General features: G+C 43.3%; 1 protein-coding gene across 1 annotated transcript in view; it reads right to left on the bottom strand.

The window, feature by feature from the left end:
• Nucleotides 1-15677, bottom strand: part of LOC105450998 (prolyl 4-hydroxylase subunit alpha-1) — an 82491-nt gene extending 66814 nt beyond the window's left edge. The window contains exon 1 of the mRNA XM_011691172.1: nt 15609-15677. The gene's annotated coding sequence lies outside the window, so the exon portion shown is untranslated. The remainder of the gene's footprint in view (nt 1-15608) is intronic.
• Nucleotides 15678-21375: the final 5698 nt, after the last annotated feature.

The following is a 21375-nucleotide window of genomic DNA, read 5'->3' as shown; positions in this document are numbered from 1 at the left end:
TGGTATACCTATACTGTATGTGTTTTGAACGACGTAAAACATGGTTTATAAGTAGAAAATTGATCCTTTACTCGCCGTACCCTAAAATCGTTTATTCGAATTGCGCAAAGAAGTTCGTTTTGCCGTTCATCCCTTTTATCCGCGAAAATACCGATGGCAAGGTCTCTGGAATTTCGGAGAAAAAAAGAGACGCGTTATTGCAGCCGAACACAAAGCCGCCACAGCTTTGACTGGCAGTAACTCTGATCGCAAAACAAGAAGTGACGATACGTGGGTATGAACAAGGGAGAGCAGTGTCTGGCCGATGACAACGAAGTTAGAATCGTCAACCCTTTCTGGCGTACAGATGACAAACAGAATTGCAAAGCCAGCGTGCGCAGAAGAGCGCATCAGATAAGATTGAAGTGTACTGAAAAAATAATTTCAATAGATGTTGATAAAATTAGAGAAGTAGAGTAATGAGATAAAAGTAATAATAAAAAAAAAAGAAAATTGTGATACATATTATTATATATCAAATTTTATTCTTTCTAATTTGTACAAGTTAAGAATTAAATATATACATATATATTAATGTAACTATTTATAAGAATGAAATAATATGTGTATATGAATTAAAAATTCTCGTACAAGTCATGATTTTTATCTAATAAACAGCATTTTCCAAATAATATAATTTCGCTTTATTTTTTATCTCGTATCTTCGTTCAACCAGAGAGATCTTTATTTTCAATCGTTCATCCGTTCGAAAAATGTAGACGTCCCCGACGTCTTATCGTTGCGGAAAAATTGAATGCAAGGCCGAGCAAAAAGTTTGTTGTGAAAAGAAGATGTGGTTTCTTTTTTCTAGACAACTCTCGCTGTTGCGAAATCGCGTATAAGATTCTACGGCGCAGACAAATGATAAATATCGCCTCGCCCAGGGGACTCTGAACTTCTGTCGCGCGAACGCTCGTAGCATAAAAACGCTCGTAGCATCAAATCGTAGCCGCGCTATCGCGAGACAAAACCCGAAACTATCGCTGGCCTAGATAGGCGGCCGAAAGAACATCCCAACGGCAATTTCGATATTTCAAGCTCGCGTCGCGCCCTTTCTCCCCCGCGACGGAACAGCGTTCCGCTGCGCAGAACAATGCGACCATTTGCATTTTGCTGCGGAACTGGAGATGAAAGAGAGCCACGAGCGAATATTTTGCGCCACCCTTAGCCCGCCCTTGTGGCCTCCTCCTGTTCTCTCCTTCTCTCTCATCATCTCCCCTCGCCGAGGGCTCTAGGCCAGAAACGAATTGCGAGAATTATGGAAATTTCTACTCATCCTCTCTCCCTCTCTCTCTCTCTCTCTCTCTCTCCCCTCCCTCCTCTCGTTGTCCCGTTGGTTTTAGTTCGCGATTACCGCGCTTAATTCACGCGAATGACCGATTAAAAGCGCGTATGTGTCGTCGATTAAAAAAAAATCCATCACTAACAGTGTAGTAATTATATCGTTTTACACTCGCTCGAGCATTTTCCATCGCTTATAAAACGATCCACATTACATAAATTGCTCTACTAAGCGGAGAGTGACTTTAATCCAGAAATAAAAATACAAAAATTATGAATGTTGTTAAATAAAAATATATTCGATACGTGTATACATACACGTGCATGTACACATTTTTTGTATTTTATAAGCGACTTTTACTTTTAAAATATCAGTCACATCTTTGAAGTGAATAAAAATCAAATTATTGCATTTTTGTTATTAAAAAAATGTATGTAAAAATTGGAGCGTCTAATATTCGGGTTCTACAAGATCAATAATGGAATATGTCGCTCGAGCTAGTATTTTAATATCGCGGACGGAGTATTTTAATATCGCGTTTGAGATATTTTGGTATTTCGGTAATCAGTGTTTTACCGTACTTTTGGATCGCATCCAAAATGATGCACGCGAAAGGTTTAAATATACGTAGACTATATTTGGGCAGAGCCTGAGTGGTCTACCGTCTCACAACTTTGCTCGCACATTATTCCGCATGCGTATACGCCTTCTTATTCTTTTTTCACTCCCTTCTTAACTGCCCGCGCTCCTCTTCTTATGCACGCTATGCTCTACCATTTCCTTATCCTATTACTTAATCCCGATTTTCTCCGCGCTCTTATCCTGCGTATGTACTCTTCCTTCCCTTTAACCCTTTCCCATCATTACTTTTCATTTTATTATTTTTTTTGTCTTTCTCTCTCTCTCGCTCTCTCTTCCCATCTTTCTTAACTTCTTATCTTTATTACAGCTTTCTTCCCTAATTCTTTCATTTTTCCATAACTTCTCTACCTATCTCTTCCCCGTTTTTCCTTTTACATGAGGCATAAATGTATATCAGATGGATACTGCGGCGAAAATTTACTTCTCCACGGGAGTTTGGAAACGCGAGCGAATATATGCATGTATTACACAAATCCTATGAATAGTGAGCCATATCATAAGAAATAAAGGTATGTCATCAACGATGGTTTAATAATTTTCAATGTCATTTATATATATACGATTAGAATAATATAACGATTAAGAATTATAATAAAGTCTCCAGTATAATTTTTATTTTATTTACGCGCGATATAAATGCGCACGCACACAGTGAACATGATCAATACATTTATATTCCGCACGATTTTTTGTATCAAATTCACGAAGCTAGGCGCGGGAGACAAAAAACCGCGACAAAATCACTATTCGCCGAGAGGGTTTTCGCTGAAAAATCCGCGTGGATCCATTCCGGGGTAGCTGCGAGCATTCATAGAAGGTCTGTCAGAATTAACTGAATCGTTTTGCTAGAACAATCCTGCCGAAATACATGCGAATAAAATTCAATTAAATAAAATTCCATTAAATTAACTGTTTTATTGTTTCCCGCTATACGCTGCCAAAGTGGGGTATGAAACTGTGTATCAAATTTTTTTTAGTTCATAAAACAAGAAAACAGATTATTTTAGTGAGCACGCAAATTATTTTGACAACAGAATTCTAAATTTGTCAATGTACAATAAAAAAAAATATCCTGACGAAATACCTGAACTTTTTGCGTTCTCCGTTTTCATTGATTCTTCCGGTTCTCGAAAATGAGAGAGATACGAGGTATATGTATATTAAATTTTAACCAACCGCTTATACGCCACTAAACACATAAACGATCGTGATTACGCGGAGCGGGAAACTGCGAAAGTTTCGCTCGCCACTCGTTGCGGATTACCGCTATCGCCGCGATCTTAATATAATATCGAGCCCCCGAATCACGCGAGAGAACGCGCCGAGGTATATATTCACGGGGTGTATCGCGTATCCCGGCAGCATAATTCTCTAACGGCATTCTATTCGCGGTCGAACGCGCAAGTATCGGGGAGAACGTTCTGAACGATCGTCGGGGATACGGACCTGTTCAATACGCGCATCAGCCGGCGGAGGAGCAATAGGATTCGACCGGCTATCAGCTACCGAACATACTCGCGCGATTCACCAAGCATCGCGCCGCGGGAATCGCCGCAAGTTTCAGGCATCGCGCATCAACAGCCACGAAACGGCGAGAGTCTATTCGAGATAACCAAGGAGGATTACCAAGTGGCGAAGCCGCAGCTTACAACAACCCTCCCGGTCGGACGTAAGTCGACGGGTAAACTGTCGATCACAATTTACACGCTGATCGCGTGATACCTGGGTATTAATAATCCCCAGACGTAACATATACGGTAATCTATACTGATAAGACGGTAATATAAGGGAAGGCAAATAACGATGAAAATTCTTATCGTCTCGACCGATCCTTTACACTTCCTAAATTATAACTTATATATTTTCTTTAACTATCGAGCTTGCTATGTTAAACGAAAAATTAGATAAATGTGCAGGACACATCGTACACAGCTACCGTTGTGCAGGACACATCGTACACAGCTACCGTTTGTACATACACAATATTATTAAAATTTATGCATTAATTCCATATGTACAAAACAATAATTTGCACAATAATAATGTTGATAATTCAAAAAGTTATTATAATAATTTGAATCTCAGGGAATGTTACGTAAGCGGAGGAATTAGTACAATGTTAATTTAAGTAATGCCCCATTCAAGTAATACCGGTTAATACCTTTTAATACCTCGATCTTGCTCACCAAAATTTTCCTCCCCCTCCCTCCCCCCCCCCCGATTTATCGGAAAGGTGCAAAGGTGTGAAGGTGAATAAGGTAAAAGTTGCAAAGTGATGACTCAGCGACTGAACTCGTTCAGTGTCGATGAATTATGTTCTTCATGGAAATCCGAGCACTTTGCATACGATCGTAAAAGCGACGCGGCATCCACCACCGGCTACCAGCCCTTTGAAAAAAAAATTTTCCCCCAGAGGAGCGATTTCGTATAGAGAATTTTGTTTCTTTTCGATCATCAATGTGAAATTTGAAATAGCTCGAAACTCAATTTTATTAAAATAAAATCCGGATTATTTCCCGCTAGTGCAGGATTCGCTATAATGCATGAGAATTGCATGTTAGCCGGCGACTCCCAGTGTAATACCACTTACACTTGTGGCGAGCGCATGCATGCAACCGCTGCGTGTAATAACACTGTTTCGCGGTCGAAATTATTCTAAATCTGCGCTACCAGTATCTCTCTGCCTCTCTCTCTCTCTCTCTCTATCTCTCTGTCCCCTCTCCATCCAGAGGTATTCCATGCCCGCGTGTAGCAGAGAACCCTATTGTTAATTAACTCGAGATTTGTTGCCCGAGCGGAGCCGGATGACAGTCTTGAATTTACCGGATGTAGCAACATCCGTTAAATACGAACAATTTACGGAAAGCGAAGAGTAAAGCAAACCGCAACCGGCCGTCGGCGACGTTTTCTGAAAAGTACCGGAGCCAACTCAGGAGCGCGCGGATGGGGGGAGGGGAGACGTTTCTCTCCTGAAAGTTTCGCCCCCGACTTCTTCACGAGAAACAAAAGAAAGCACAGGGATCAGTGAATAAAGGTTGGGAAGGTAGGGGGCGAAGAGCTGACCACCGGAGCGAACTACGTGGATGTTTTAATTCTGAAGTGAGACGCGGCGAAAACAAAGGTAAGGCAGCAACGAGTCACAATTAGTGAAATAACGAGAGAGCAGCTACCTGCCTTCGGAGTTCGTGTTTTACTCGTCCCTTCCACGATAATCCGAGTTGGAGAAAGAGCTACGGGTCGATCCTCCACCGCCCACGCATTCCAGAATTACATTCAGTTTTGATTTTCCTTTACGTCCTCTCAACAACAAAACACCGCACGAAACGCCTAGAAGGGGTCTTTTTTCTTCTCAATTTTTAATAAAATTAATATAAACAGAGAGAAAGAGAAATGAAATATTCGATAAAAAACGAATATTCAATAAAAAATATCGTAATAACATGGAAGCTTTATTTTATTGTTATCCCAATATTGTTATCTAAATAACCAAAAATGAGAAATTTTCTGATAATGAAAACGTTAAAATATTATATTACAAGATGATATGATACGTTTTATTTTTCATGCTTCATTTTATTAATATAAATATCAAATATAATATATAAGCTATTTTTCTAAATTGAGAAAAGGAAAATCTTTTTACAATTATCGCACGAAGATATCAAAGACATTTTCTCTCTCCAAGTCGAGAATTACGCTATAATCAGAAATTACGTCTTTATTCAAGTCTGCCGGTTCGGATCTTTCCAAAGGAAGAAGGTGGACAGAGACGCGTGTGGAAAGAGATGAAAAGCTGTGGCTAAAAAAAAAAAAGAAAAAGCGCGAAATTTCCGAGCACATTCTCATTGCATATTCAATGGGATAGCACACGTACACGTGTGTATCTGACGCTGGCAAATGCAGAAAAAAGGATACGCCAACTCTCTGATGTACGACCTGAAAAAAAGGGGGCGAGTTTGCCCCGTGCGCGACACACTGCAAATGCAAAAGCGAGATTAAACGAGAACGCATGCGACCCGATAATTTGTTCGAGAAAAAGCGGCCAGTATCGCACGCACTTTCAGTGACTTTATATGTGCATCGAGCGTATTTTATAGCCGCCCGGTCATTCGCGGCCTTCTAGGCGAGTGACATAAATAATAATTACGTTTTATCGTAACATCGTTGGGAAAACTCGTACATTTATAGGCACCTCAAAATTCAAACGCGATAATTTTAACGGAACATTAAATAATATTTATAATAGTGAACTTAAAAGAGACAATGTTGTATTTTTTTTTCAAATAAAGATATTTTTTCCCTGCCTTGATTTAATCACATTTTATCATATTTGGTAATTTTTTAAATCTATATAAAAGATTTGCAGAAGCTAAAACTCGAAAACTAGATAATTGAGAAAATCTGATAAAGTAAAGTTCGCTTGAAATTAAATGAAATCATACCAATTTATCGAATGATAATATATCGGGTTATTTATATAGAAATTAGATTTCGTATAACGCGAATGAAAACAAGGTCGCATCACTAATTCCGCGACCTGGAAATAAGAAGAACGAACGTCTTGTATCTGCCCCGTAAAACACTCACTTCCTTCCACTTTTCACAGTCGCACAATGACATCGGTTGTTCTCCTTACGCCCGCACTCGTAAATTTATTCTCCCGCACTGCGCTCCCGTACATTCGCCATGCAGATTTTACGTCGCGCCTTCAGTAACCTCGCCGGTGTACAATTTCGCAGTGGCTTAGTAATTTCGATTTAGGTCCGATAAAGGATAGAGGCACTGAGGCTGAGGCGAAACTCCAATGCGCGGCTTTCGATTCAAACCGTGCCAAAGCGGGTTCCGCCACGTCAGTTCCGAACTCTGATCGCTGTTACCGTTCGTTAACCTTTAAGCGACGGAGAATTCGGGAACTTGAAATACCATTACCGAGTACCCTCATTTTACATTCCAAGAATCTGATAGAAAATTTTTAAGTTTTTCTATCTATTCCACATTTATACGCGACACTTTTAAAACTTTTATCTCGCAGTCCATTTCGGTGAGTAATATAACTATTCTATTTCAATCGTGTTTAACGTATTTTAATACAAACAGAAATGTATGTCATTTTATTAAAGGAACTAAATTACAAGTTCTTTTTTTTTCTCTCTTTTCGCGCTTAATACAAAATCTATACAAATGTACAAGATGAAAAAATTGAATAAACTCGGTTTATTACATTAAATATTAGCCTTATAATCTTTCTTATAATTGACGTATACTAACTTAGCTGGCTTTTCTCACAATTCTCGGAATAAAAAGTTTTGAACGATCGCGCGATGATATTTCGAGATTAACCGACGGGCATTTTCGATACTCTCGACCGCGAAATTTCGCGTATCATCGTTGATGAAGCGGCCGTGCGTACTCGCGCGGTATGATGAATTACCTGTCGGGCTCGCAACCGCAACAGCAGCGGGACGGCAATAACAAGACGAAGCGGCGTCCGAAAGCACGCAGCGTGCGGCGCGGCGAACCGGGAACGAAAGCGTTGCGCGAGGCGCAACCGGCGATAAATATCCAGTCGATATCGATACTCTCGATCCGCAACGGGGCTTCCGTTTGGTGCTCGCATGATGCTAACGCATGATACACGGAGTTCGGAGTTCGGCGCGCGCGCGCGGCGGGGGGGACCGGGAGTGCGGCCGGGCGCGCAAACCGCGAGATATCGCGTCGATAATCCGCTGGCAGACAGCTATAAGCGCGCACGCGGGCGCTTTCTGCCCTTGAGCGGCGCAATTTCGAGAGCGAAACTACAGATGCACGCATTCGCACGTCAGAAATCGCCGTGCTAAACGACCCTAATTTCACCCCGAGTGCGGGCCGTAATAGCCGACCGCGCCGGTACCACGGCGCGATCGGGAAAGGTGGATGAATAGTCCGATTGTGCGGGATAGAGCACTTAAGGGGAACATACCGTGATGACGCCGAAATTTCCCGAAAGATCATTCCTCCCATTTGCCCGATCTTGCGCGGAATCTTTTCCGCGTACTTCAAGAATGATATAAAAAAAATGATGGAGAAGAGTTCTCTCGGGGTGGTGTTTTCGCGATTGCGGTTTTCACGACAGGAATCAACCATATACAAATTTCTCCCTCGTCCCTCGTATCTTGCGATTAAAATTAACGTCGGAGGGGGAGGGTCGCGTCGACCCATGTCCGTTGACGAACATCCAAAACTTCCGCCAACCAAAACCACCCCTCAATGTACATCCTGTGAATCGCGCAATAGTGTCCCCTCGGTACACGGTGGCGTTTAAATATTAAAAGCAGAAGGATGCACGGGCTTTCCTGAAACAGGAAGGAATGGTAGGGACGTGGCGGGCGGGAAAGATTAAAGTTCGAGGGAGCTAAGAGCTAACGCACTCTCGGCAGTGTGCATGTGTCGCGATTTCAAACGTTCACTGGGATCAAATTCCACGTCGAGTATAGCTTGACTGGAAACATTCTGCTTTAGTCCGCCCGATACGAGCGCGCGTGCGAGTCCCTCTTTGGAGGGCTCTCCGGAACGAGTCGTGGAACATCGAGGATGCTGGGAATTCCATCGGAAGACGCGGAAGGTGAGTGCTGCGTTTCAAACCACGTCCGACGAGAGTTCGCTTCTGCACGTCTGCTTCTAGTTTCGTCTCGTCTCGTCTCGTCTCGTCTCGTCTCGTCTCATCTCATCTCATCTCGTCTCCTCGCCTTCTGTGCGCGTTCACGCGCTTGCATACAAGAGTGAACGGGAGAGCTCCGAAAGGACCACTTAAATTTCTCCGAAAGCGCAATTATCGCGAAATTCGATAGTTGATCATTCGAATAAATAAGCACTGTCATCAAAGCACAGCCAATTTGAATGTATGTATAATACAAACTCTTGGCATAAAGGAATCCAAGGAAGCTTATTCAAGGAATTATTCTTACCCTTATTCTTGTCCGCTGCAAATTAAATTTTGCCATATATTCTGATTATCAGTTCTGTTTTTCTCTTATACATTTTTAAACTTCATATAAAAAACATATTTGTTGTTATCAAATAAATAAAATAAAAATAACGGAAAAAAGTAAGTTTAGATATCAATTATCTTATAATTGTACATGTTTACGATTGTTAAATATTAAAAAATACATATCTCAAATAAAAGCGTATTTTTTTTTAAGGAAAATTTAATTTTTTGCCGTGCGTATTTTTGAAAAGATAAACTTGGTCCATTATATCGTCGATGAAAATTATAACGAAAGGCAGAAAGGTGTATTACGATGCAGGGAGTCATAATAACGGACTCGCTATTTCATTCGCGGTTGAAGGTGTAGCTTGTTGTAAATGCCATTATCCAGAATTTCTCAATTTTTGTTCAAACCGAATAAACGCAACGCATCGCATTTATTTGCGTATAAATGTTGCAGATCGCGGGATGACGGGCGTATCGATTTTTCGCCCCGCATACATCAAAACTGTACCGCCGCGCGCTTTAATACGTCGATACGTGAAATTTGCAGCTGTACGTCCTCCATGGTATGGGGGTTTGCCGAGTGCATACGCGACGATCGCGCGTATATGCGGCTGACAGTGGCGAACCATTTCCGTGACGGTGCGTTATTGCTTTCGCGGTCCGAATTCCCAAAGTCTCAAGTCACGCTACACGATCTCTCTCTCCCTATGAACGTAATGTGCATCGCGCACATCGAGGCCCCGAGCGCAACGTGATGCACCTCGCTGCATACGACCGCCGACGGTCTGTCGGAAGCCTTTACCATCACGACCTGCATATTCCTTGTAAAATTCGCCGCAAATACATGGAATGTAATATGAACTAGATACTAGATGTAAATAGAGAAAGTAGGGGAACCGAATTGGGGGAGGGGGATTATTTCGAAGCCAATCCCTCGCCGAATATGAAAAATTCACGAAATAAAATGTGTCTCACGACAAATGTTGGCTCATCCCATTAAATCTGTTTCTCGCAGAACTCATTTGAGGGCGGGATATGCGATATCCTCCCTCCTCGCGTCTCCTCGACCACTTTCTTACATTATTCATTCGATTTTCCCGCACATGTTACTCTGCCCGTTTTGCCGAACGCAAGTTCGATTTACCTCCGCAAACCGATTAATATTCCGCCGATGCGCTTCCGCATTTCGCAAAGATTTTCGCATTTTCCCTAGACGGAGTTAAATTGTGTTTCGTGCAATCGGGGGGAAAGGGGAGGGAGAGAGGGACGAAAGAGGAAAGGGAGAACGTAATGTAAAGGTAAAGTACGAGGAAAAGACAAGAATGGCGAGAGAGACAAGCGGTACATGCTCGTCGATGGGCACCGCTTAATTTCCGCTTTAAATGCGGAATAGAAGTTGCAAGTCAAACGGCTTGGAGGAGGAGATGAAAAACTGAAATCGAAGCTAGTACGTCAAGTGACGCACCGGTTCCGCTCAACGTTTCGTTTATGACGTTACAGCCGTGACACTACATTGGTCCTGGCTTGTGTGAGATGTATACATGTCTCTAAAACATTTATACTTTCTTTACGTGACGTTCGACTAAAAACTAAATTTCGATCAATTATTTCATTAATTGCAAGAAAAAACTGTTTTACATTTAAGAAAACTCTGCAAACGAAAAACTCTTACTCCGCGCTAAAATTATACTATGAACTCTTCTCCTCATAGCAATTACATTCAAAGATCATACGTTTATGTCATTTTCCTCTTATCGGCGCACACGTCACTCGGTCAGACTTCAGTTGAAATAGAATGACTCGATCTCGTCCCGCATCCGCTACTATCAATATCGTTTGCATGCGACGCTTTAGAAAAAAATATTACACCAAACGCTGCACAGGAAACAGCTGCGCTCTGGGGAAGAATAATTGGTTGAATAGTCGAAAAGTTTGTTCGCGTCAAATAACATTTTACGCTGACATAGCAAAAAGGCGAAATAGTACAGAAATTAACACATATTGCCAGTCGGTGGACGAGTGCGACGGAACCGCAGAAAAAAAGGAGTGCAACGTTTTTTCAGCTAATTTCGCGCCCCGGCTGCGATTTGTTCCCCGATTGCGTCGGCCCAATCTCGCGGCCGTTCAGTCGTGCTCTTTTTTTATCCCATCGTTTCATGATCGGGGCGCGACGAATAAAACAGAAGTTTTTTTTTTTTAATCCACGCGGTTCGGACAAACGCAACCGGTCTAGATCGAGTCCCGGAATCCAATGGGAGTCGTTATTTACGAGCGAGCAGCAACACGACGATGGCGTGCTTAAAATTTCTCTCGTCGTAAAAGCCCGGGCTGGAACATGCTTTAAAGCCGGGAAGAGTACGCGTACCGGGGGAGGGCGGGAGGGGGGGATGTTTATGAGAACAGGACGCTACGCGGCCCTTAACAAAACAGATTTTGACGTTGGACATCCGTGTCTTACAGTGCTTGTATGCACGTTTAATTAACTACCCAGCTCTGAGCAAAAATATATTATTTCGAAGAAGGAAGAAGACAGTATTCTATTATCTCTTTATATAAAAGTAAAAATATTAAGACAGAAACGTATAATTTAATTAATGTAATTTCAGTACGACATCTCTTCATGAACTTTAATCTACATACAACTCGTCGGCATTAAAAATTCTCGCGAATACAATTATACTTGTGAACACTAAAAAGTCAGTATTCAAATGAAAAAAATAAGCGTGTTTCGATTCCCGCGCGATCAAAGGCTTATTACAAAGTTTCGTTACAGTAATTACTAAGGGTGGCGTACGTGTCACGCATGCAATTCAGCTTTCGGAGGAAGTGCGTGCAAGTTGTTCGTCACAAAGAAACGATTTTGTGGGGTTAAATTGGCTCGTAACAGGAAATTCTATCGTTTTGCTTCTGGTCGATATTCGCATGAATTATCTATCTACGTGGCGCGACAAAAATTCCTGGCAAAATAGCTTCGCCACTGGTATTATCATCTCAAAAATGTTCAAACAATCACATTATTACATAAATTTAAGAAAAGCTCGCTGTTATGAATAAATAATTAGTTGTAAAATCGACGATCAGTCAAATAATTAAATTTTATTTCTGCCAATCACCTCAATTTTATCATATTATAATTTGCATCGTAAATCAATTTATTCCTCATGTTGCGATATCACTTTGTCGAAATTTAAAGTTTTTCGAAACAGACGATATCACGTGTTGTTTAACAATGACAAATAAAAGCTTTTATATTCACGTGATTACAAGATGCAAAGAGGAAACGTGTCACTGCGAAAATCGACTATACGAACGAAGCGACGTGCTAAAGCTGCAACAAGGCGAGATGCAAACTGAACGCCCGTTATCCGGTATCGCTCTCGGCGGGTTCCTTCTTTCCGGCTCTAACATTTCGTGAGACTCACGAGCGCGCACTCGACGACATGTAACGAACGCGCGAGAATGGCAGCAACGAGGAGCGACACGTGCTGGAAACGTGGGTTTCTTTCGATTCCGGCAGCGGCAGAAAGGCGACGGAGAAAAGGCAGGGGTGGTCGAGTGAGCAACACTCGCGCGGCGGGGGAGGAGGAAAAGAAAGAAATAAAACGGCAAACGGTAAGCAAGGTCCCGACGAGGAATACAAGGGCTGTAAGCGCATGAGGGAAAATGCAGTGGCTCGTATCGTCGCGTTAAGCATAAAAGAGAATGGACCCTAACTGCATCGAACGACTTTTCGACGCATTACGAAATTTTAAAAGCAATTCCCGTCGAATTACCCGCGTCGTCGAGAATAACTTATAGGCCGTGTGCCGCCGCGAGCGCCAGAATTGTCCTCGTACCTTTTGCGGGGAGTCTATGCGCTTGAAATTTATGAATATATATGTAATAGCCATATGTCTCGCATGTGAAAGGACACGGGGGAAAAGAGAAAGAAGCAAACATATTGTATAGAATGTAAGAAACGGAAGCGAAAAACACGCGGTAGAATGCGCTCCGTTTTGCGGAAAGCAAACGCAAAATGTGCAGCGTTATTTGTTGCAAAGTTTACATTTGATATTATTCGCAATAACTTTAACGTTACGTCGGGTCTACGGTGACGCCAAAATGAAAATTACATCTGGCATGACTCTCATAGCTGTCGCCATTCGCAATTGCGCCAAGAATTCGTGAATAAAACCGGAGATTCCGCGGCGCACCCGGTATATGTTTCATATACACAATTTTTGACGGAGGAGAATTGCGCGCGATGAAGCAAAGTTCTTTATTCTCGCACATCCATCGTGAAACGGTAACAACGATCGATGACAGGGCAGTCTACACTACACGTCAAAACTGCTTCCTACAAATTGATTGTTTCAGTTATTTTTACAACTGGGACGTTTTACGAGACGAGTGACATTTTCTCGTTGCGCCAAAAACGACAGTTATAAACGCCGAAAGTTCTGACACTTTTTTTTACACTGTTTTATCCCGCTGTAAACGCTTCTTTTTTTTCGGTAGCCGCGCGAGGTTTAGAACAAACAAAAAAAAATGTTGCGAAGTGTCGGTACGAGCGAAAGAGCCGGAAGTTGATCTGCGGTTAACAAAATTCAAAAAGTTGCGCGCCAACTTAAGACAAGGCGCACCGCATTTTCATTAAATATATATTGCTGAAACTTCGCGTCGGTAGCGTCAATTTGATGGTACCGTAAGTAATTTAGACGCAAATGTGAACTAATTTCAGGAAGAAAAAAGAAGTGAACGGCTACTTTCAAACTTCTAAATAAGAGCCGAGGGTCGATGTCTTTTTGCCAGCTAAATATGTTCCGGGATATTAGACATCGCACATGCTTGCAATATGCTCTGATGAGGTAAGAAGAGATCCCGAGAGTTCTACCCTCGAATACCCTAATTAAAGAGGATGCTTTCGGAGAAATATAAATCCGCAGTTAAAGAAAACGTTGCTTCTTTTTACGAGATAAACTATTTTCTCTCTTGACTTGATTGCATAAATGTAGATTTATATTTCTCTTGAAACATCCCTACTTTTATTTATGACGTAAAAGTATCGCGAATTTGGAAATATAAAGCTACAAATACTTATTATATTTTAGAATTTCGTATAAAGAGAAATACAAACGATTGTGCAAGAGATTTTTTCTCTCATTATACCGAGGTTTTCCCTCTCGTGACACGAGCTGTCGTGTACGCGCGACATAATTACATCCCATTGAATTCGACGGCCGATGTGGCAAGGCCGGCAGATTATTTGCAGAAACGTAACGCGTGACATAATCGCAGCTGCGCACGGTGCGATTTTCGTTCAAGGTTGATTATCTCCAGTCAACTGCAGGACGATCCCACGATTTGTATCGCACGCGACGCGGAGCATGTTATTGTAACGTAATAAGTGGGAAGGGGGCCACGTGGCTGCGTCAATTATTACGGCATTATCACAACGACGCGATTGCCAGGCGAACGGTCGTCGTAATCGTTAATGGCAAACGTCTTTACAATCCGCGTAAAACGGGCGGATCGTAAAACGTATACGCGTATCGGTTTCTCTCGACGGGAACGTTCTCTCGATAGCGAGATAAAAATTTCGCAACGACTGAACGAAGCGTGGGTCGCGATGCGGTCGCAAAAAAAAAAACGAAACGGATTATCATCGCGTTTGAACCGCGACACGAGGCGCCCATCGTTCTTCGAGAAACGATCGAAATGCTGTTGCCTCGGCGACGAGGGACTCGTTTGCCGGGTGCGTTGCGTGGAGGCGCTTGAAAGATAAACGGTACCATCACGCACGGGGGCAAAGGGGAGAGACCCCCGCGTTCTCCAGGAAAAAGAGACGGTTTTGAGGTCATCGGCACTGGTGGCTTATGATGCGAACGCGTTGATACGGCATTACGTCATTTCGGACGCGGCGGCGCGACTGGACGATTCGTCATTTCAACTCGTTAAACTCGACTTGCATTCTAGATCTCGTCCCACAACGATCGATCTTCCCCCTCTTGATAATCACGCGGGAATGCATCGATTCTTCTTCTTCTTTAAGAGAGAGATATATATATATATATATATATATATATGTATAATCATTATAAACGTGAGTTTTTGCGCAATGCACTTAATCATTCTTAACGTTCGTTGATTACCAATGAGACCGCAAATAAAAAAAAACTGAGAATGCACGCGGCGGACTCATGGATTTTAGAGTAACCGGTGAGTTCGGAATGTCTCCGGGACGATATTGCCCGGTGTAACAACTAATTTGCATGTTTACATCACTCGGGGGGTCGTACGTGATTACGCCGTCGGCGAAATTGCCGCGTTTAATAACGGAATTTGCAATATTAATTACGACACCAGCAATGTATACCTACGCGACTGTTTTACGTTACTCGTAATCGACACCGCGCACGGCGTCGGCCGAACACGGGGATTACTAATTAACGGCGGCGCACACTGTTAACGGCATTAAATGCTGTAGCGGTGTGCCATTCATCTCCTGAGAATGGTACCTATCCTGTTCAAACTTCGGTACTCTCGTCCGACGACGAGAGAACTGCGGGACCATTTCGGAGACGCAAAGTGGAGACGGTTTCGCGTCAGCCGGCGCGATATCGCTCACTCATGCGTCACATTAGGCGCGCGTTTCGCGCACGTGTGTACGGTACGTTAAAAAAAATCACATACCTGATTGAATTACTCCGCACGGGGCCGGCGACCACTCGATGGCAGGAGAGTCCTTGGGAATCCGCGAGCTCCGGGATGACAACGATGACGACGACGACGACGACGATGACGACGATGACGACGATGAAACGGCGCAGGAAGTCACGGAAGGAATCGGGGGCTGGGATAATCTCTCTCGTGCACAACTGTTCACAACAAATCGGAGCAGCACATCAAATGACAAGTCACGCGACACGCCGCCGACTTACAGCCGACTGACGTTGTTGAAGTTTCAGTGCAGAGTTCTCTCGCGCGATTAATCTCGGAGTCAGAACTAGAGATTGAATTGTCAAGTGTATAATTCTGCTATCGCCCTATGCTCCGGCCCGGAATGTTGCGAACGCGTTGATCGCTCGTCCGGCGACCCGGCTTCTCGCCCGTCCGCGCGCACGACACCAACCAAACGCCACGGAACGCGGTAGTCGACTGACACGGGACGGATGCTGCGACCGGTGTGCGTAGCGTAGCCTTGCCGGCGCGCGCGAGACACCCCACTCGCAGCGCCCGCGCTCCCTACCACTCTCACCCTCTTCCCTCTCGCTCTATCGCCGCGCTACGCCGCAAGCGCTGATTCTCCCGCGCTCTCGTCCTCGCATTCGCCGTTCGCGCGACTCACGTTGCAGCGCGCGTACTTCTGCTTCCGTCTCCGTTAAACACATCTATGCCGCAGGGTCGGTTCTCTCTTCTCTTTCTCTCCTTCCTTTCTCCCTCTCTTCCTCCCCCCTCTCTCTCGCTCTCTCTTTCTCAATCGCTTTCGGCAAACCCGCTCGCTCTCTCGCATCACCGCGGTATTATACGGGGACGCGATCCGACTTGTTCGCTTTCATTAACTACACTTCGACACTGACAGAATGGATGCGCCGATAATTGAGAGGGTTGGAATGGAAAGTATGGGGAGAGTATATTAATTATACTATTTTTTTTCCCCCTGTCTCCTGTTTTTCACTTTTCGCTCGTGTGTTACACGTTCGCTTTTGCGCGACCATTTTTTGTCGGATTATTCCTATGTATATTACACTTTATAACGCAATGGCCTTTCGACGTGCGTATAGTTAAAGATTTTTCAATGAGAGATAATTAGCAAAAGAGTTCTCCGAGCGAGAACGTGAGAATTACTGACACAATTTTTTGTTGTACATCTGAATTATTTAATTATCATTATATGACATTTTAAAATTAAATATTATAATATATTATAATATATTCGCTTTAATTCTTTTTTCTAAATGCATGAACTTGACGAGAACATATAAACAATCAAAACGTGAGATTAGAAACTAATTAAATTTCAAGAGTAAGCTCGAGAGAGAGAGAGAGAGAGAGAACAAGATTTTTTTAAATGTTTGTAAATGCATGTTAAAAGCGCTTTTGTTATAAATTTAAAATATTGATACATATGACAAGTTCATTCTATTTCTTATACTATTTTTTTTCTCCCTCTTTCTTCCTTCGAGATCCGTCTACGTTGACTCAAAAGAGAAAAGTGGAAGCTAATAAGCGAAAATAAACGAACGGATCCCTCCCGCCTTATATGGCGGCCGAAAGTCAGAGGTAAGTGACCGCGGCACCGAAGCGTGGACCACCTTATACACGCGCGTGTGTTCTCTTTCGCTCTCTTCCGTCCTACATGCATCTGCTTTCTTGCACTCGAGATGTCGGCTCTTCGCTCTCCGGTCCGGTTCGCTCTCGGGCTTACTCTTTCGCTTGGCCGAACCGGGCATTCGTCTGTCGTTCCCTTTCGTCCCTTAGCCTTCCCGTCCCTCCTCCGCTCCCGCCACCGCCCGTATGTCTGAGCTGATGCCCCCTACAACGCGACGACGCGACGCGACGCAGGGATGAGAGTGCGTACGTGGCCGCGGGCACGTTCCTACGCACGATGCTCCGCAGTTGGCGCGTACGTGATGCATTCGCGTTGCATCGAATGCCGAAGCGTCCGCATTCAGATGCATTCGTCCCCGGAATTTCAATTCGGCCATCACGGCCTTCGGAGCGATCGAATCGCGGTGAACTCCCCCCCCCCCGGCAAAGCATAAGCGCGAGAAATTACATCGGTTTCCGCGAGAGACAAAACCGTCCAACGAATCTTTACTTCGGGATTTCGTCTCCATATATACGGGGTTTAGTCTCCAGATCCCGCTACTTCGCTTTTATTTTCAAAATACGATTTTATTCTATTTACTTTTTTTGCTTTTAGCAGTTTTCGAATACAGCATTCTCCATTTACTGGTTTGAAATCAATATCGCGCCGTGAGATTAATGCTGTTAAAGCAATGTTTATGCAATATAAAAATGTGTTTCGTTGAAATCATCTATTAAAAGGGTGTCTGGTTGAACGCTGACTACATGCATATGGAAAAGGACAGTTAACATTTTTTTTCCCATAAAAATCACAAAAAAATATCCTATTCTAATCGAACTTTTGCAATGTTCTGTACATTATATCCTCTTTTTCAAAATTAACTTTCATTTCCTTTTACGTTAGCCAATTTTTTTCCACTAGTATATATTCTGCAGAGCTAAAGTTCGTTTTGGGAAATCGCCATAACATTACTTTGCATTTGCATTTAATTCTCGTATATTAATTATATCTATTCGCATATCCTATGTATATACGAAATATACATTTACTATGGTTTCAACGCGACTAAAAAATCGACGTTTTTCGGTCGCCTCGAGGTAGCGCAGATCAGACGGTCAGACCGCAATTTAATTCACAGATTATTCGATTAAAGCCGCTCTCGACTACCGAAGTTTTCTTCGCGAAACTACTTGCGTCTATCGCGACGGTCGCGAACGGCGCTCCAAGAAAGAACGAACTGCAGGGAACGAACGAACGTTTCTCGCGCGCGGATTAATTTGGGCGCCAGGAAACCGAAATGCATTCTTAGAGTCGTCGGTCCTTCCGCCGTAAAATCCGCGCGCGGTCGCCCATATCGCACGATTTATTTCCCTTGGCGACCGCAATATTCCTACCCGCCACGACTGGCGGACTTTAAAGGAACAGTCAGACGAGAGAGAGCTATGGATCCCGTACCTAGTTCCCTTCGCGAAACTTTAATTTCTCACGACCTCTCGACGAAAGTCTCGACGGCGCCGTCTACGGCCGGCGATGTGTGCGGCCGTAACCGAAAACTTTTTACAACGACAATAGCGGCACAGTGTAAACGCCTGTGTTTACGAGCAGCTGTATTAAGCCTTTAGAAGGTATCCCTTTCAAACTTATATTTTCTTTATAACTATTAGAAAAGTATACCACAGGATAGAGAGGTAAATTATATAACAAAAAAAAATACCAGAAATATTTATGTTTAGAATTCGCTGGTCATATACGGATTAAGCGGATTAAACGTACCTTCGTTATTGTGTCGTATACCTCGATCGATTTGGTTCATCAGCTTAATATTTCACCGAAACGTTCTGTGCGAGCGTAATGGTGTGGGAAGTACGAAAACGTTTTTCATACTGAATTTTTTACAGCGGGGGGATAAAAACTATCTGCGTGCAGACGAATAATAAACTAGATATACAACGGGAGAAAACTAATGGATTTTAAAGCGAACATTTAAATCCAATCATTTAAGACCATTTATTTATACTTTTATTCGCGTTCATTTATTAAATAACGGCAATTAAAACCCTCGCGCATTCAGCGTGCTAAAAAAAAGAATACACTATGCATGATATTTCGTCAAAAAGTACAATCAGCTCAATTCACCGAAATGTGGAGTGACTTTGCTCAATTCGGCGCGTTTGACTGACATCAAGACTTATTCGTCTTTTCATCCACGTCAGACCGCACTGAATTTAATTTCGTCCGCGCTAACGATTGCCGTATATTCGATCGTTTACCCGATGCGCCGTTTATTGTAATCGCCATTAAGTCCGTCTCTCCATCTCGGCGCGACTCGGCGTGTGTTTGCTCGAATTAGCATTATTATTTCCCGACGTTTTTTTTTGTGTCCCCCGCCGTTGACAATTACGGATTACAAGCGATAAATTAAAGCTCGGCTTAATTACGAGCTTGCGTGTCATACCGACTCGCGCGAACGTTGCACGGCATGCGTTAAGGGTGTGGAGGAAAGGGCGAGAGTACAAAGGGAAGGAAGGGTGGAAAAGCGAGGAGGAGAAGGATAAAGCAGCGGCTGCCTACGTTGAAGCGCTGTTTGCACAATTTTTTTTCTCTCATCTAGCTGGATTAATGCGTAAACCGAGCACCTCATGAAGAAACGGCGGGCCATGCCGCGTGACAAATAGTCGTCGGACGCGAGTTGATTCGAGAACCGTTCTTTTTTTTCCCCTCCTCCTTCTGCCTCCCGTCTCCTTTCTCTCTTTTTCTCTCTCTCTCTCTCTCGTTTTGCATCGCAACCCTCGCTACCTCACGTTGTAACGGTTTGGGTGAATACGCGCAAGAGAGACGAGATTTCGCGACAGGGAAACATGCGCTTATTAGCAACGACAGCGACCAGTCCGAATGCTTATCCGGCTGAAAAATCGCGTCTCTCGCGCGCGCGGACCTCCGAGCTTCTCACGCGGTTTCCTGTTTTTCATAATTTCTGCGTTGTCACCAATTAAATCTTGGCACTTGCAAAATTGGGTCTGCGCTTTTTATACCGCGTCTGCTAATACCACTTTTGTGTGCTTAAAGCGAGTGGTATGAGCGGGCTGTGGAATAAAGAAGAAGTAAAAATATAATCATTTCAGGCGTTTTTGTAAAGGAATAGGGAATGCGGGCATGGAAAAACGCGAGTTACAGCAGCGGCGATAGAGCTAATTTCTTGTCGGTTTTCCACGAAAATCCGCGCGTGTATATATTCGTAATGAGACCACCGCAAATAACGGGCGGAAACTTTGACATTTACCGGAATGGAAGATTGATATCGCGCGGACGCCGCGCGTGTGTGTGAACGCACGTCGCCGAAATCAACGTAAGCCGGCGTGAATTTTTCAGCGGGAGTTATATTCTTCGCGGGAGCGAAGCGATCGGAGCATCGGAACATCGCTAAATATGATTCGCGGTTAGCGGCGATGAATGTGCGCGATAGTTACATATGCGCGCGGAGTGCATCGACCCCGAGGATAAATCGAGAACGTTGGGATGAGTGGCTGAATAATTTCTGGCTGTCTCGGAGACATTGTTGGCAGCGCGCGCTCGTGAAAAATGCACGGCAATATCACGATTGTCAGATATTCGTGCGCCCATATCGGTTAAGAACGCAAAAGGAGGAAAGCCGTCAATCTCGCGGTTGCTTTATTTGGAAAATGGGTTATTCGTGTTATCGACTTGAGAGCATCTCAGTTCGTGAATTTAGTTTCCTAAACGTCGTATTCATTATACGCTGAGAAGTTTGTTGTTCGTTGATAATCTATTTTGAGAAGTTTAACATGTATAGAAATAGCAAGAGTATAATTGAATCGACATGTCAATTAACTACAATAAAGATACGCTCTCTCGGTACGAATGAAGTACGAGAGAGTACTGAATTATTTAGAATTAAAAAAAAATAATCGCATTTTAGTGTCGTTTTTTTTTATAAAAATTTATTCCACCTGCTGCAACTTGTATTGAAAATATGATCCCGTTCGCAAAAACCCTTTCCCGTTGTCTTTCTGATCTAGAATGACCAGAACAGTCATCCTTTTCATCTCCAAATGGATTGCTTACCGGAGTTAATTGAATGCTCGTTGCTGCATCTGATTATGCGCGCGTAGACCGTCCCGAAGTTGCCAT

This window comes from Wasmannia auropunctata, unplaced genomic scaffold (assembly GCF_000956235.1).
Source record: "Wasmannia auropunctata unplaced genomic scaffold, wasmannia.A_1.0 LD336053.1, whole genome shotgun sequence".
NCBI classification, from domain to species: Eukaryota; Metazoa; Arthropoda; class Insecta; order Hymenoptera; family Formicidae; genus Wasmannia; species Wasmannia auropunctata.
The sequence above is the reverse complement of the archived record's forward strand: the minus strand, read 5'-3'. Positions and strand labels throughout refer to the sequence as shown.